The sequence below is a fragment of the Thunnus thynnus genome, chromosome 3, assembly GCF_963924715.1.
Source record: "Thunnus thynnus chromosome 3, fThuThy2.1, whole genome shotgun sequence".
Classification (NCBI taxonomy): Eukaryota; Metazoa; Chordata; class Actinopteri; order Scombriformes; family Scombridae; genus Thunnus; species Thunnus thynnus.
In genome coordinates, this window is record NC_089519.1 from 1,841,727 (window position 1) to 1,859,408 (window position 17,682).

Sequence of the window (17,682 nt, forward strand, 5' to 3'; positions counted from 1 at the left end):
ATTAAGTGGTTCCGGTGTCAGTTCCCATCTCAAGTGAATGCAGCATAAAATCACACATCTAATCCAAGTTTACAGTAACTGTAGAGCATAATAGTGAATGTTCATCATCATAAATGTAAAGAGACTCAGTCTGTCACAGGAAATGTGCTCTTCTATTATTTGTCTCCTCTGTCTCATGACAACAACGTATAAGGAATGATTCACACCTGCTCAGGTAGGTTTAAATCCTCTATCTTCAAACTAAGCTACATACAGCTCACTGTAATCTCTCCTGCTGTTCATAGTGACCCTTCAAACACACTTACAGTGTAAGTGATGGGGGACTAAATCCACAAGCCCAGTTTTGAGCAAAAACATCTTAAAAAAAGTTTATTTGAAGATAATATAAGGCTTCAGGAGCCACAGTTAGTCAAACAAAGTGTATATCTTACAGTGTTTTTAGTATTAAAAAAAAATTTCCTCTTTGTGTCTAGACAGTGTTTTCCTGTTCAGCTGCAGTGGAAGGATTGTAACAAAAAGAGAGAATTTGGCTCTAAAAAGATGGTAACCTTTAAAGATACCAAATTGATTTGGGTAATTTGGACGACTGAAGCCTCATGTTCGCTACAAATAAACTTTTAATTGCATTTTTGCACAGATGGAGGGCTGTGAATTTTGTAGCCCATCACTTCCACTGAGAGTGCTTTCTGAAGGGATCTTTTTAATGGCCGGTGTGAACAGGATGAATGATTACAGCAAGAAAAACATGTGTCAGTGTTCTTTGGGACCGACTTTAAAAAAAAAAAAAAAGTGAACTTATCCTTTAAACCAATATTTTTCTGACTAAGATATCCTGCAAATAAACATTTCATTGTCAAGAATGCAAACAGTAGAAGTCAATAAACATGATGAGGTCAAATGTAAATATGTGTTTTCATTGAGCTGAGAGAAATATCACAACTATATCACTAATGTATGTAATGGGAATTTTGATTTGCTCCGTATTTAAACTTTTATGACTATTTTATGAGAATATGCAAATCAACTTTTTTTAATGTATGTTTTGAAGACAGCAGGTAGCGAGGGGAACATGCAGAGACAGTTAACCTGCTGGAATTGATGTCAGCAGTAAAGCTCTGTGTATGTGAATAATTGCCTAATATCTCACAAGTAGACAGTTTCCCTCAGGGATCACTCCTGCCCCCCCCCCCCATCCTGCCCTCATCCTCACAATATCAAAGCAAATGTGCTGAATAATTGACGTGCTTTTTGACTGGGAACTTAACCACCACCACCACCACCACCACCACCACCCCCCCCTACACGCCCAGAGAGAACAATCCTGGACAAAAGGCAGCTTTTCCAGGCAAATTAGCTCCAACGTTCAGATAAAACAGAAGGTATTGGAGAGGTCTCTTACCCTGACTCCATGTCTCATTTCATTTTGTTCTGGGCTCTTTCTCGGTCACTCACGGGAATCTTAGTTTTAAAGTTAGCAGCAAAGACTAAATTTACGGTTAGATTCAAAAGTAAAGTTAGTAAAAAATGACTAAAACCCACATCTGCCTGGCGAGCGCCCTTATGTGAAAATCTGCTCAGAAATCTCTGACTCATAGAAAAGGCCGAGACACAGAAGATCATGAGATCACAAAGCGCTTTGAGCCTCTCTATGAACTTATTATCACAGTCTATACATGGCATTCACACCAGTATGTAAACTCCAACTCTGTGACCCGCGCACAGACATTTCTCCTATGTGGACCGCTAGTGTGAATACTGGCACCGCGCCAAGAGAAAAACATGTTTGACACTGTTGTCATGTTCCATGAGTGCAGGAGATCCTGAGAGTCTTCCTCCAGAGCAGAGCAGCACATCAGTGAGCCCGGCGCAGGCCTTCCTTCAGAACAATGACTAAAATGATTATTTTAGTTGGTTCCTCGTTGGCGGTTTGAGTTGCCGTGTTGTCAACCAGAAGTGACTCACCATTAAAACTTCCTAGATCTTCACTTATGTTTTTAGTTAGCACGTATATTAATCATTTCCTGAAAATAGATTGAATGAAATACTACACTTAAATATAGTTATTTCCGTTTCATGCTGACTCTTTATTTGATTCATTTCAGAGGAATTCTTTTTTTTCAGCGCTACATTTATTTTCGAGCTCCACCTCGACCGTCCGCAACATTAAAATGCATCTTAAAAGTTATTGATTCAATAACGTTAATATAATAATAATGTAATACTTAAAAATGTGCCTTTCATTGTCTTATATGTACTTTTACTCCAGTAAAGGATGTGAGTGTGTGTTGACATTAATAGACATGCATGTGGAAACCTCCTGCCCGGTTTGTAATTTCAGTTAGTTGCACACAGAGGTCAGTTTAGGATAAAGATGAGAAGAAGAAACAAACCCAGACATCAGTGAATCACTTGGGGATTGCTAATCCAATGTTGCTAAAGAAAAACAAATAAGTAAAAAAAAAAAAAAAAACAACCTCTTCAGCTGACCAGCCCTTCGTTGGCTAATTCTGGCCACTTGCAGTTGCACTTACTGAATATTTCTCAACCTTGTGAAAAATAAGCCAATAAAATGAATAAATCACCCTTAACCAGAGCGTAGTCCTGTGAAAAGGCCAGCGAGGGAGCGTGATGATGTGTCATGTGGGACAAAAAAGTAAGTGAGGCCTTGTTTGAGGAAGGAAGTCATAGTACTTCAAAATAGATTTGGTTTGCTCGTATGGTTTTTATCTTTTAATCCTGCTTTCTTTTCTCTGCCTCTCTCGCTCACACACACTCACTCGCTCACACACACACGCTCATGTGCCGAGGCAGCAGGGTGTGTGATGTGGTGGGAAGACCCCGGGAGGTTTGGCTCCTGCTGGTTTCTGGGAGCAGCACCAGAATGGTGACTTGATCCACGCTCGGCAACTGGATTGGCTTAATCTGGTCTCACCGCAGCCATGGCGATCTGGTTCTGCCTGGAGATTGAGAGGGTGGGGGTGGGAGAGGGAGGGAGGGAGGGGGGGGGGAGGGAGAGAAGGTTGCAGAAGAAGAGGAGGAGTTTTTATTAAGAGTTAGGCTGGCTAGAGTTGATCAGGAGTTGTGTGTGTGTGTGTGTGTTTTGAATGGGGCTTTTTGTTCCAACGTGACTCACTGTGTTCTAGCCACGGTTGGTGCCTGGAGGGAGAGATGGAGGGGAGGGTGAACAGCACAGAAGAGAAAGAGTTGATGTGGTTAAGTCATTAGGAGACTGCATGTTCGCTTGCTATGTCGAGCTTCGGCCTACTTCTCTGATAAATCAATAAGCCGACTGCCTGCGAAAGAGACACGCAGAGTAAGAGTAAATCTATCTTCTGCTTCGCTCGGATCATTAAAACTTTAAGTCAACTCTACTACAGTAAAAGTACCTTCGATATGACATCAGTCAAACCAGATGTTTTTGCGATTACTTCCTTCTGCCTATAGATTTGTCAGCGAAATTCTATCGAGTTGACATTTACAATCACTTCCATCATGATTCCGATTATTCTGTGAAAATCAACAAGAATGATTTCAGAGTCGTGTTTCTTAGAAACCGCTTCCTGTGTGTGTTTACGAGTGTTGCAGCTTCAACAGAAAACAATATTTCCCACCTTATTTCCTTACTTTTTTTTTAGGAATATCCATCATGAGTTCCTGCTCAGCAGAAAGTCCCATCAAAAGCTCTGACTGTGAAAAAACCCAACAAAATCCTGCACTCACGTGTACATACTCGTACTATACTAATATCTCTGCGTTAAAATGTTATGAATTAAATGAATGCCACCTGTTGCTTGCAAACACACACACACACACACGCATGCACGCACACACACGCACACACGCCCCACCTTTGTTCCTCACCACTCATTGTCACCCAAGTGTGAAAGAAACCACCACTTGAGGCCCACCCATGACCACCTTTCTGGAGCTCTCCAAGACGTGGTCACACACTCATGCCCCCTCCACCCCTGCACTCCAGCACCGTTTGCCATGGATGTTTCAAAACCATCTGACCTGGCTGTGCTAACGGGGGGCTATTTTGGGAGAGGGATGGCAAAACCGTCTGCTACTCGCGACGGCCATCGGAAAAAAAAAAAAAAAAAAAAAAGAGGGATTGCGAAGAGAGGGAGTGCTCTCCGGGTAAGTTGGTGAAAAGGGAGTCGAGGGGTCCTCCTGTGTATGTATGCGTGCAGACATGTCTCTATGTCTGTCTGTGTGTGTGTGTGTGTGTGTGTGTGCTCATAACCAACCACCCCAGTGACCAAGTGCAGTGTCGGGGTCATGTGTCGCTGTAGGCCGGAGGGATTGCTGTTGAAATCGGAGATTTCATACGCTTGCAAAACCCAGACAGACGCTGAAGTTCATTCTCTGACAACTGCTCCTTTCACATCTCACATCTTTATCAACGTATCAGTTTTAGAAAGGCTAAAGTAGAACTAGACCCTACACACTTTCTCGGGCGACGTCAGTATACGTGCTGATTCGCGCGAACTTGCACATGTAGTCTGTACATGTCTGATACTTACAATATGCCCGGTTTATGGAAATTTTCAAATAAATAATTCATTTAGCTCAGGGCTGTTGGCAGACAAAACCACCTGCGTTTGGTGCCGCTTTTAACAGAAAGAGCCTATAGTGAAATATGCATCCAGGCCCTTAGAGAAAGAGCCTGATCAACAGGTTGAGCAATGGAAAAAGCCATTAAGCGAACGTGGCATCTCTCTCTATTTCCATCTGAAACGTCGACTCCCTGTGTGGGATTTGACTAATGCGAGTAAGAAAATGTGTGAAGGTCAAAGGGACGACACTTTTGAAGTGAACTTAGCGAGTTAAAGCCCATACGGTGAATAAAGTGGCCTGATTCAGAGATAAGTGAACTTTGAACTGAACAGCTCGGAGTAATAAGTAGTAAATAGTTTCTGAGAAGCTTTCAAGCTTTTGATTCATGTGTTTGAAAAGTAAACGTAAATCCAACATATTGGCTCCCACGTCTGTATTAGTTCATCTTATTCATCTTACACGTGTACTTTTTAAAGTTTGCGGACATGTTGCAATCCATGTGACTTGCAATAAGACATCCTACTCTAAAGATGAGGACATTTTACATTAAACGTACACGCGCACACGCACACACATACACACACGCTGAGAACTGCTCTGTGGAGCGAGTGGGCCAGTTCCTCCTACTATTTCTCTTAATGTGTCCCTTGTGCTGGAGGTGTGGAGCTGCCAGCATTGTTCACTCGCTACACTGGACGCTAACAGCTGTGTGTATTTACTGATGATAAACACACAAGTTACTGCGGACATTTTAGCCTTGTAGCCACATTTAGTTATTGTTAACAGCGGGTGTTTTCAATGTAGGATGTGAAGAGCTGTATTCAAAGTTGGAAAGGTGTGAGTTTATCTGGCTTTGAGCCTTTTGCTGTTTTATCTGCGAGCGTCTGCGTGTATGTTCGGTATCTTGGAAGACATGCAGCGCAGATAAGGCGTGTCTGCATGTTTGCAAATCCTAGACGTGTCCCGCTGGACTATGTAAGCAGTTCCTCCGATGTTGCTCCGGGGTGTGGATCGCAGGCTGTATGACCGGGCCTCCTGATGCAGCTCCTGGGTCAGGCTTTGTAGGCATTTTGTGCATAGGCCTCAGGATGCAGCTCCAGGGCTGAGCTATCAGGCCTTATGAATGGGCCACATGATGCAGCTCCGGGGTGGGGCACACCACCAGCCTCTCACAGTTAAAGCTCTTCTCAGATCCACGGCGGGAACACAATTGTTCTTTTAAAATTGGACAAGAAGTAAAAAGATCTTTGAATTCATCAGATGGGTGCTTTCCCACAGCTGCGTAACATTTCATGTAGTATACATCACTTACACTGAAGTGATGGAGTAACTGATGTGGAGGCGGAGTAACACAAGGGGTGCTTCGCCCGGTTTAACCCAGAGTGCATGTAATGCGGAATACTTTGGCTCATGCAGTTAAAGTCTCTGAGTATTCATCTCATATACCGAGTCCTCCGGTCATATGAAACCAGAACAATACAGAGCTTTAATAACAAATAAGCAGGAATCACTTAAAATAGCAGTTACAGCACTTAAAGCCATGAGTAAGAAGCAGGATATCAAAATTCTGCGAAATCAGGATAACACTTCTGAGATCCTGCTTGTGTCCATTGGCTCTTTATTTTATTCCAACTCTTTGCTTCATGGGACATTTCCTTGTGGTTACAATTTGCTTTGTTCAGAGCAGTTAATAATTTGGGGGGATTTGAAGGAATTTTGTGGTTTGCCAAACTGTGCCTCAAGAACAAAACTCACACAAACACTCACCACAGATTCTTCAGACATGACTAACAGTGATATCAACATATACCAGATAAGGTACTGAAAACGGCGGCAATTAAAGAGGGTCTATTTTAAAACATCTTAAAGTCACAGTGATTCTGTCATTCCTCATTCTCAGAGCTAACTGTTTGTTTGTTGTTGTTTTTTTTTTTTTTTTGAAAGTATGTGACATACCATAGACCCTCTAACATCTAGCTTATCAAACATTTGTGTGAGAGAGCAGAGAGGATTTTTACATGCGAGGAATGTCTGACTCATTATCCTGTGCGTGTGTGTGTGTTTGTGTGTGCGTGCGTGACAGTCACATCTTCAGAGAGGCTGAGCTAAGCAAGGTTAGTTAGATCATTTACACATTTCTTCTCCCCACTGAGTCTTTAGCTGTCACTTTGCATAGAGAATGGAGCTCTAACTACTCCGTTTTACATAGCAGTTGAAGCCTGATAACATGTTTTTTTTTTTCTTTCTCCGAGAGCTGGATAAGCTTCCTAGTTTCACCTCAAATATGCTCGCATGATTCTTTAGTTGTTCCATCAGCATTTTCAACCATAGCAGATGTTGTGAATGAGATGAAGTGAAAATATTTTGTTGCTGTTCATTGTGAACTGATCACTAAAAGCTGCATGTCACCCACACTCCAGCAAAATAATGAATCACACTTCTTGTTGTCCTACTGTATTTATTAAGAGCAGGGTACAAACAGTTTGGCCTTTTCTAGGCTTTTATCAGAGCAGTTAGCAGAGATAAATAGCATTCACACAGGTGATGTGGTTTCATGACCTGTCAAGTATGCTTTTTTTGGATGCATACACTCACTAAATACCCTCTGAAAGGGTGGGTCTCAAAAACATTCTTAAAGGATAAGGCTAGCGACCAACAATGTGTTTGTCCGTCTCTCAGTACTGTCTGTGGCTCTTTGCCCGGAGTCTGTTCATTTCTGCTGATAATATGAGTCTTTAAACAGCTCATGAATATGTACTTTCATTTTTTAAGAAGTCTAAATCATTTCCTAAAAGAGCTGGACGCTGTAGTTTTAGCAAATGTTATTAAGTAAACAGTATGTTTATGGGGGGGACTGTTTTCATCTGCATGTCGGGTGCACTGGTAAGTATTTACAGCAGCAGGACGGCGTTTGTGGGACAAACTGAAAATAAACTCCAGTGCCCATGTTCATTGTAATCAAGGAACATGTCATAATTGCAACAGTGTGGTTCACTGATGGAATAAGATATATCTTTGCTTTGGCTGCACCGAGCGTACCGGTCAGTCAAAACAATTCATCCTCAGTTTTGCTCTTTTCATGTAAATTGTTGACAATAATGAATCCCATCCAGACATGTTTTAAGATGTATATAAAACACTCCACTTTGAATAATTATTTGTGTCTGATATGGTTTTTTTTCTCCAAAAAAATCTGTAAAAAAAAAAAAAATTGCATCTACTCCTCACTGAAAACTCACGTTTAACTGTGTGACTTCACTGTGTTTGTGCACTGGAGGCTTCAGGTTTCCACATCACACTTGTGTATGTTGAATATTTAACCAGGACTAATTGTGATGTCACTAATCATGCTCCACCGTCAGCCGATGAAAATGAGATGCAAACAAGCCTTCCGGAGTCAAACTCTGCACATGCATCATCCTGTATGGTGAAGGTCAAACATTCAACAACGGCAACAAGAAGAACACATATGGCTGAGTGGAGCGGGACTTATATCATATAAATGTCACCAGATTTATCTTTTTGAGAATAAGAGGCACTGAAAACATTTATCTTATCTCCTTTTTATTTCTCAAAAGTATAAAACACACAGAGCACAACACAGTTCATATTATTTTGACTCTTTATTGAACATATTACACATGATTAGAAAACATCATCCAGGAATCAAACATTTTACAAACTCCAGTCATTCATTTAACACCGCATACTCCACATTCATGAAGTTAATTCTTCAAGGCAGCCATTATTCAAAGGGACAGCTATCTATCTTTGCATCTGCCTACATATGCCTCCATCCATCCTTTTTGGTCCTTCGATTCACTCCGCAATTAGCCACGGTCACATATAGGCCTGCGATTCAAAGCTTTTTCACTTGATTTTCATGCAGCCATCAGCGCTCGGCGAGACAATTGGCCCTTTTCATATCTTGACTGCGGATGAACCCTGTAACCTTGTGTTAGTGAACACTACTCTAATTTAAAGTGCCCTGGGTGGACTGTGGCCAGCTGCCTGGGGGCATTGCCTCTCAATGACGATACCTTGTGATGGGATGGCCGGCTTTTACACACACACACACACACATATATCCTCACACATTTCTGCTCAGTTTGATTTCACCCTCTTTGGTTCCACTTTGCCAGCCTGTTCCAGCTATCAACCAAATCAAATATTCTGACAGGATGTTCAGTAGTAAACTTTTATAACCTTCATCTCCCTTTTCCTTTTCTTCTTGCTGGCCTTCGTTTCACTGATTTCTAAAAGATACCTTGCCCTGCTGGTGAAGCACTTTATTGCTTTATTAGCTGTTTTAACACCTGCACAAGCATTTTAACTACCCGCCTATGAAACCTGCTGTGCAACATAAAAATATATGGTATTTTCATAAGTATTAGCCTTATTGGGCTCTAAAAGTGTTGCAGAAGTTTTAGTGAAAACATCAGTTCAGCTGTTAAGTTACTCCTGTCCTGAACCTGAGATATGATATACAAGCTATGAGACACATGACTCATCACTCCCAACACACAGATATCATCATCATCATGACAGTTAAATGATACAAGTTCATCAGCGAGACACTGAAATGAGATCAGACACTCAGATAAAACATTTACATTTAGCTCTGGTTGACTGCGGAAGCATGTCGAGGCTTTAGGGCAGTGGTCACCAACCCTGCTCCTGCAGAGCTACTGCTCTGCATGTTTTAGGTATCTCCCCACTCTAGCACACCTGATTCTAATTATTGACTTGTTATCAAGCTCTTGACAAGCTTCAGCTGCTTGATAACGAGTTAATAATGATAATCATGTGTGTTAGAGTGGAGAGATACCTCTAACATGCAGGGCAGTAGCTCTCCAGGAGCAGGGTTGGTGACTGCAGCTTTAGGGGTAATTGCATGAAATACAAACCAACTATTCTCAAAAAGAGACTCAACAAAAAAAAAAAGTCAAAGGCTTCTTTCTTGCCTTAAAAAGAAGTCTCGAACACTTCCTTCCCCCCGGTTAATGCCGCTCTCCTCGGGCTAAGCAGCTGATTTATTGACAACACGCCGCCATGGCTGGATGTTTTTAAAAGCGGGGGATTTTTAGCTCAAACATTTTATGGTGTTTGAACCACGAGACACAGTGTGGCGAACGGGATGGAGACCTCATGACTGCCGACAGACATGACAGGCGGGGAGGCACAGTCCCCCCCCACCCATCCCCCCCACCCCCCCGCCTCCCTCCACCCCCATCAGCTCTCGCTCTGTGGGACGCTTTTGTCCGATAAGAGGTCATGCACCACACCCGATTTAAGTCATGTGCTCCTCATTGCATGACGAGCAACACAAGACAACAGGGATGTGTTTGGTTGTGTGCGTTTGCGGGCGAGCGAAGGCATCAGCATCCGTAGCCGGGTACATTTTGTGCTCATCTTAATCTAAGAAACGTATGTTTGTTGTTTAAGTTTGTATCTTTTTCTTTTCTTGTCTTTGCCTCATTGTCAAAGTATGAAAGCATGTGCTGGGTTGGAAGAGAGGTGCTCCATCCCTTCGAGTGGGTGTGTAGGGTCTGGGTCGGGGCTTTTTAGTACTTTAAGACCTTAACTCTGCCCCGGGGGACTCTTACTCGACGCCCACGCCTCGTTCTATTAAACTCTGGACCACATCAACATTCCTGAGATTAATTTAGACACAAGCTTTATAGCTACTCATGCACACACACAGTATATTACTGCTGTGAGATAAATTATTACAGCCAGTAGAAAGATGGTTGTCAGCCCTCATGTGAGTGATAAATATGGTTATGATCTAATCCAGTTCATAAAAGAGAATGACAACCACGTTTTCTAAGTGAAGTCACTACATTAAATAATTCAGGTACCCAATACCACATTTGAAAGTGAATCCCAGTTACACTTTCTGGCTGTCCAGTGTGTGTGTGTGTGTCGCAATGATAGAAATAAGAGAACTGTGTCAGTCAAACATTTTAAAAGTTTCCTCTTCTACTTTCGTTGTCCGATGCAGCCCAAACAGGCGTGGACGTGGACAGCAGGGTGGACCGGAAATGTAACACTATATTGGGTGTGTTTACAGATTTGTCCACACATGGAATTGATGCATTTGGTTCACATAAATTTTGGGCTGTACAACATATGTGCTGACATTCGCAGCTACGCTGATGCCAAAAAGTATAATTTGAGCTTATTAGTAACGGCTTTGCTGAAAAAATCTAGTGGTTGGTATAGTGAAGTCGGTTGTTTGCTACTATTTTAATAATCAATGAATCATTTTAAATAATCTTTCAAGAAAAAAAGGCTTTAATTCTCTGATTCCAGCTACTGAAAAGTGAATATTCTCTGGTTTTCTTGGTCTTCTGTGAAAATAAACTGAATATCTTTGGGTTTTGAACTGTTGGTTAAAGGAAACAAGATATTTGAAGATGTCATCTTGGGCATTGGGATAATTATGATGGACATCATTTCCTGACATTTTAGAGACCAAATCAGTAATCAATGAATTGGGGAAAAATAATGGACAGATTAATCAATAAGGAAAATAATTGTTAGTTGTAGCCTTGTTTGAAGGATAAATGACCTCAAACAACCAGATAGTTGGCGGAGATAGTCGCCGTCATCAGGAGCAGCCAAACACGACGTCATTCATTCAACTTCTCCTCAGTCTCATGTCTTTTAATATTGGAACATGGCCATTATTTTTCCCTTCCCTTAACCATAGTGTTTTAGTCGACCACACTTAACCGTATATTATTCATACTATTTGTCACTTGTGAATGTTGGACTAACTAATCAGTCCAACCGAGGATTTCAGCGATCAGAAACCAAACGGACATGCCTTTGGGGAGATGTTGAGGTCATTTCCTCACTCACAGCAGTGCTTATTTCTCTCTTTCCTTCAGTATTATGTATAATACAATTTATTCTCCTTCATAAATGAGGTCCCGAACACTGGCTGCACCTCCAAGATGTTAACTTTATGTGAGCTAAGAAAAACAGCCCTGTCATAAATTCATTTTTAAATTGAATTACTTTGCGTGGGTGTGACACCGTGGAATATTCCAAACTAATAGGAAACCATGTAAACATATAACTAAAGTCTCATATATGGAAATGGAAAATCATCATAGTTGGGTTTACAGGGTAAAAACATACACAATTACAGACATTTCATCATGAAGAGCATCACAGTTAACTGACCAGGAGCCGGTGGGATCGATTCCCTTCTGTAAACTATATGCTTCGTTTCATCATGTTGAGATGGGATGTAGATGATCCTGTCTGAGCCCCCGAGGAAAAAGATAAATTTGAAAGCACATACTGACACACCTGTGCAGTTGATATACATTGCTCTCTGCTGCAGGATATATACAACCGCATATCGATGCTGTCGCTCTCCGTCTCTCACTAAATCTCTTTTTCTCGCTCTCACTCACACACACTCCTTTTGCTAAGCCCTTAATCATAAACATGCTCATTTCCACCCTACATGTTTACCCAGACAGATCAATCCAGCTCATCTAGCAACTTGCCTGACCTTGACCTTAAACTAACCCTGAGAGATAAAGCTGCTGGAGGAGGACTTGCTCACTTTAATACACAAATACTGCAGTGCTAACGTGAATAAAAAAAGTTGGAGACTGAGTGTAAGTAGCTGCGCATGCAGTGACCTTCCACGTTTCAGCTGTCCGCTGTGGCTACGCTCACTGTTAGTGAGGTGCTTGTGTGCATACATTTGCATGTGTCTCTATGCTTACATGCAAGTGTGTTTTTTTTCTATCTGCATATATGTGTTGGTGTGTGGTGATGCACATATGTGTGTGTTCCATCTATGCGCCTGCATGCCTGCGTACTGTACGAGTAGAATCTATCTGTATGTGTGTTTCTGTATTAGCCTGTGTGTCAGTAGCATGGGTTGTAACTCACTCTGACTGCGAGCCGAGGCCCCTGGCAGGGAAAGCTGTGGGTCTGGCAGGTCTCAGCAGGGCTCTAAAGCAGCTCTGCAGCTCAGCTCTGCTCAGCTCGGCTTCGCTGGTAGTTGCGGGCCCATCTCCATGTCACTCCGAAGAGGTATTCAAGAGAACTCCTTACTGGGAGACCTCCAGCGTGAAAACAGGACAATGTCATCATGTCTTATTGTTGGCAGCCATGTTCATAGTTCCACAATAGGTTCTGATTCACCGAGCTGAAAAGAAGCATGGACATTTTATGCCAGTGGATTTGCACAGCGTTTGCCATTTTACCATGATGAATAGTAGCACAAGCACTGCTTAAGTCATTGCAGGCCTGCCAGTGCTGCCTTAGAGAACAGGCAGCAGTGTGGCACCTCTTAAATCTTAAATCAAACTTTATCGCTGGCTATTTAACAGTTTCCAAGCAACAGGACATCAGATTTTTCCTAAAGACATATGCAGACTATCTGTACTACTTGAGTGGGTAATTTACAATTTCATGGCTTAAAGAAATACTCATTTTAGTAAATAAACACTCGCTGTGTGTTTTAATACGCAGGAGGAACAGCTAGCCTAGCTCAGTCGTATTTATATATTGTATCCTGAGCACAGTTTAACAAGCAGTTAACTTGTGCTTCGGAGCTATTTACTGACCAACAACAGCTGGGAGCAGAGACTGTACAGTTAGAAGCCCCTCAGAAGTCCATACTCATTGTGAAGTTACCAGCTTTACATAATTACATGATTCTGAAATATGATGTATTATTAGCTTGCTTGTTAGCGAACAAGATACAACATGAAAGTAAAGAGCTTTTCAGTGCTGTTGGAAGGTGTATTGTGTTCTCTGTTGACAGTGGCTAGCTGTTCTCCCAGGCCTCTAGTTTTTGTGCTTAACCAGGCTTAACACATCCTGGATCAGTCTCTCTACTGAAAGCACAGACATTAAATTGATGTAGACTTTTCAGAGTATTTCTTTAAAATTTAGCTCACCACCCTAAACTCTGATATTTTTTTTTTTGTCTTGTTTACCATATAATGGAAGCCCTTGAAAATATTTTTCAGTCCTGTGTAAGTACTGCAGCAACAGCTGTCCCTGTTTTTTTTTTTTTTTCTTAAATGTTATAAAGTTGAACTGAATAGGCTTATTGTAACACTCATAACGCTCAGTCATCTGGCTGCCACTGGACCTGCATATGAATCATATGTCTGTGCTTTACACCCGCCTCAAATGTTCATAATTCTCATGGGAGACAGTTAACAGTTAACAATTCATAAAGTTTAAAGTGACATTTTTACTGCTATTGTTACTGCATTTTTTTAAATGCAGTGTTCATCTTATTCATTTACAATTAAACTCATATGATGTTAATCTGAAGATGCTGCCTGTGAAAGTCAACGTCTATGCCTGTGTGGATGACTCAGGCAGCACACACAGCATGCGGAGAGAAAGAAAGAAAGAAAGACGAGCAGAAGAGTGAAAGGCAGAGGGAGCGAGTGAAATAAAGACCTGGATGAGGAGATAAAGCTGTGAGAGGGCGAAAAAACAAAGAGAGGGTAGTAGGACGAGATGAAGGAGAAATAGGTTTCAGGAGAGGGAGAGTAAAGCCAGAGAGAGAGAGAGAGAGAGAGAGAGAGGGAGGTTATGGCCTGGACTCTGACCCAAATTTTAAATATGGTCTCTGACAACCTGATCTGACCACGCCACTGTGTGGTCTTCCTTTCTTTCCATTCGTTATGGATGCATGACGACCACACGCCTCTCTCCTCTCAGCACTCACTGTGCAGTCACTTGACGAGTCGGAGCACGTTCATTTAATGCAACATTAAAATGACGACGAGCTGGAGGTCGCAGTGTCATGAGATTTCTTTTGTGGCGTTTCCAAAAACCACATTTCTCCTTTTCAGCACATGCATGCGCTCATCAAACACATACGACACCTCAGGCTTAAAGGAGGCTAGAGAATGTAGCTTGGTGTAATTATATTAAACAATACAGCTGCTTTATAACAGAGTTAGCCCTTCCTAAAGCGTTATGAATGAAAACATTTTTCATACAGGCAGATAAATTCTGTAATTCAAAGAGGTAGGCTGAAAATGTCTTTATGTACCAGAAAGAGAACACTGGGTGCAAGCTTAAGGCTTTGGCAGGGATTGTTGGCATTCGTCTTTCTGCTTTTGCTGGTTTGCTGGCGATGCCTTCGCCTGTTTGGTTACTTTATGGCCAAGCAGGAGCTATAACCAAGCCAATTCCTTTAGAAGAAAAAAAATCAAATTTGGGCTGATTTTTTTTTTTAATAGCTAGTTTTCATAATTCATTATAAAATCATATCATACCATATCACCATAATGTGCTATAAAGCTGCTGTAATTCTTATCATTAAAAAGAATGAGCATGTATTTTATTCTTACTAGTCTCGTCTTTTTAAGAAGTGTCGGTGTACAATTCTTGAATTTATATCCCGCCTGCCTGAATAAACATGAGCACACACACACACACACACACACACACACACACACACACACACAAATGCCTCCTGTTCTGTGTGTTAAGATCGTTGGGAGTTAGGTGACAGATACTGAGAATGCCTCGGCCTAAATTAAGCCCTCTGCTTCATCAAAAACATCCTGCCTTCCTGCTCAGGCTGAGATTGTGGTAACTTCTCATGGGCAGCGCAGGTAAACCAGTGGGAACAAAAACACACACAAATACACTCACACACACACATTTGTGAGGATTAAATAAGATTTTCTGTGACTGCTAAAAACCAAATAATGTATGTTTTGTTTCAGATTCTTTGAAAAAGATATTTTCATATTTGTTATATATCAGTGATTCAGTTTGTTGTGGCAAAGTTACAATTTTAGTAGTTTTCTGGTAAATTACAATATTTCTTTTTCCTTCCATTGTAACATGTCCTGAAGGAAGGAAGTGCACCACGTGAGCAAACTCCTCAAATAAAGTGTCCTGTATGGCTTCTATATATTTGTATATATCTGTATATTATCACACAGTGATAAACATGCACACAGATGACAGATAGGAAGAGAGGAAAGTCAGAGGAAAAATGTTACAAGCAAAACATAAAACATTTTTGACACTTCAGTCAACAGCTACAACGTTTTAAAAAAGTTATTAAAGGTCCGTTATTCGATCATTTTGAACTCTGAAAGGCATCGACCTTCAGAATCACTTCTCCTGTAACATTCACTGGAAGTAAGTAAAAGTTTAAATGCATGACCTTTTAGCTTTCAATGCAGCATTGTCCCACTCTGACTTTTATTTAAGTAAAGGTTTGAGCACTTCTTTCCATAAGCTCACTGGAAAAGAGAACATATTCACCTGCATGTACACACAATCGCAGTATGACCCATATACAGTAAGAGAGAGCAGAAATTGGGTGGGAGGGTTGCAGGGGAGGCAAAGAAAGGAGGGAGGGAGGGAAGGAGGAGAGCGCTGCACCACTCTGCTCCAGCTCCACTTCCACTGGTGACCCCACAGCTGTAAATCTGAAAGTAGAAGACCAGTTCCTTACTTCTTGCTTTTTTTTTTTTTAAATGTTTTTTCTCCATTTTACTCTCCGGTGCTGCACATATCACTGACAAGAAGTGACTGTCAGTATTTAATATGGACTCATTATATCCGTCTGGCAAGTCTCAGTCAGAAGTTAATCTGTTTGACAAGTGAGTTCACATGGTAAAGTCTCCATCTTTGGTTGCAGATGTGCAGACTTAGTATGAAAGTATGAAATAAAACAGAAACGAATTCGCTGACACAATAACAAATGTCAAATTATTTTTAAAAAAAAGCTGTTTTTGCCTCTTTGTGTTAACAGACAACTTAATTAAACAGTTCCTCTGCCTTGAGATTCAATCCTTGACAAGTGAGTAAACAGAGTGCCGATGCTAAAACAAGAGTTACCAGTAAGCTTTTTTTTTTTTTTTTCTTTTTGACACCTGCTCATTAAACGTGTATCTCGTTTTATTTACAGCCGTAGCTTCATAGCTTTCTGTGTGACAGTTGCCAGTGAGAAAAAAAAAAAAATGGAAGAAGAGGTGAGAACATAACAGAAGAGATTCTCGCTAATACAGTCGACTTCCCAGAAAACTATACTGTGACGAATTAATTATCTTGATGTCTGCAATCCAACACAGCCTGAACCCGGCAGCTCACACAAAGAACAAGGCAGCCAACATGGTGCTTTACCGGCTAGCTAGAGAGTCAAATTTGGTTTTCATGCAGCCACCGCTGGCTCGGAAACGCAAGAATAGATCAAGTTGAGAGTGGAACGATTCCCAAAATGACATTAAATATATTAGAAAAATATGTCTGCAGCGGTGTTACAGTATGTTGCCAAAGTCGACCCAAATAAGTCCTTGCAATGTAACATAGTCTGAATGAAATACTGTTGGCTTCTAGATTTGCTGCCAACTTACAAATTTGGTGTTTTCCTACCTAATTGCCTGGAACATGAGACTGAGAGGGAAAATCCGGCATAAAAGTGGCCCACATTTTCAAAAAATTTAATGATTTGCTGTTTTGGTTAGGAAAAGTTTTGGGCATGGTGGACAACCTGTCAGAGTGAACTATATCATCTTTTCTGACATGTAAGGGCTTGCTTTGGTGGGTTGGTATAACAGGGTTGAGTATTATTATCCCTGTTCAACAATCTATTATATATTCTGACATCAACAATCTTAGATTATCGCTCCGGCTTTGAGGAACATCGTGAACGCCAGCATTATGGAAATGCTCTTATTTAGCTAACCAAGAACACGCCTAAAGCTGTATCACAAATCTAAGATGCAGTCAGAATGACAGTAAAAGCTCAGCAGGCAACTGAAAACAGCACCAGGTTTGAAATAAATCATCCAATTGTTCATTCTCCTCAGCACTTCCTTCAGTCCCGCCAAGATCTTGCAGAGATTATTTGTGAATTGGCCACCTCCCTATGCTAACAGCGTCTTTATATTAAATAACATCTTTTGCATCTTTTTCTTACGCACTAAGTTCCAATGAGAGTATAAATCGTCTTCAGATGTTTCAGTTAGTGTTTCTTACATGTATGCCAGGATCAGACTACGGGACATTAACCCGACCCGAAAGACGTGGAGCATGTGGAATAAAAATTAGCTTTAGCCGCAACGTTTACTCATTTTATCCCCGTGTAGTGGAAGA

The 17,682-nt window shown here is 41.3% G+C and overlaps 1 long non-coding RNA gene across 2 annotated transcripts in view; it reads right to left on the minus strand.

Moving 5' to 3' along the window:
• Positions 1-841: 841 nt before the first annotated feature.
• LOC137174529 (uncharacterized) overlaps positions 842-17,682 on the minus strand; it is a 29,932-nt gene continuing 13,091 nt past the window's right edge. The window contains exons 2-3 of one of the 2 annotated variants that reach the window (XR_010925388.1): positions 12,481-12,739; positions 842-2,957 (exon numbers count right to left, since the gene is read on the minus strand). This is a non-coding gene — a long non-coding RNA (uncharacterized lncRNA). Of the gene's footprint in view, positions 2,958-8,168; positions 12,740-17,682 lie in introns of those variants that run through there. The other variant, XR_010925387.1, reaches the window with a different exon arrangement.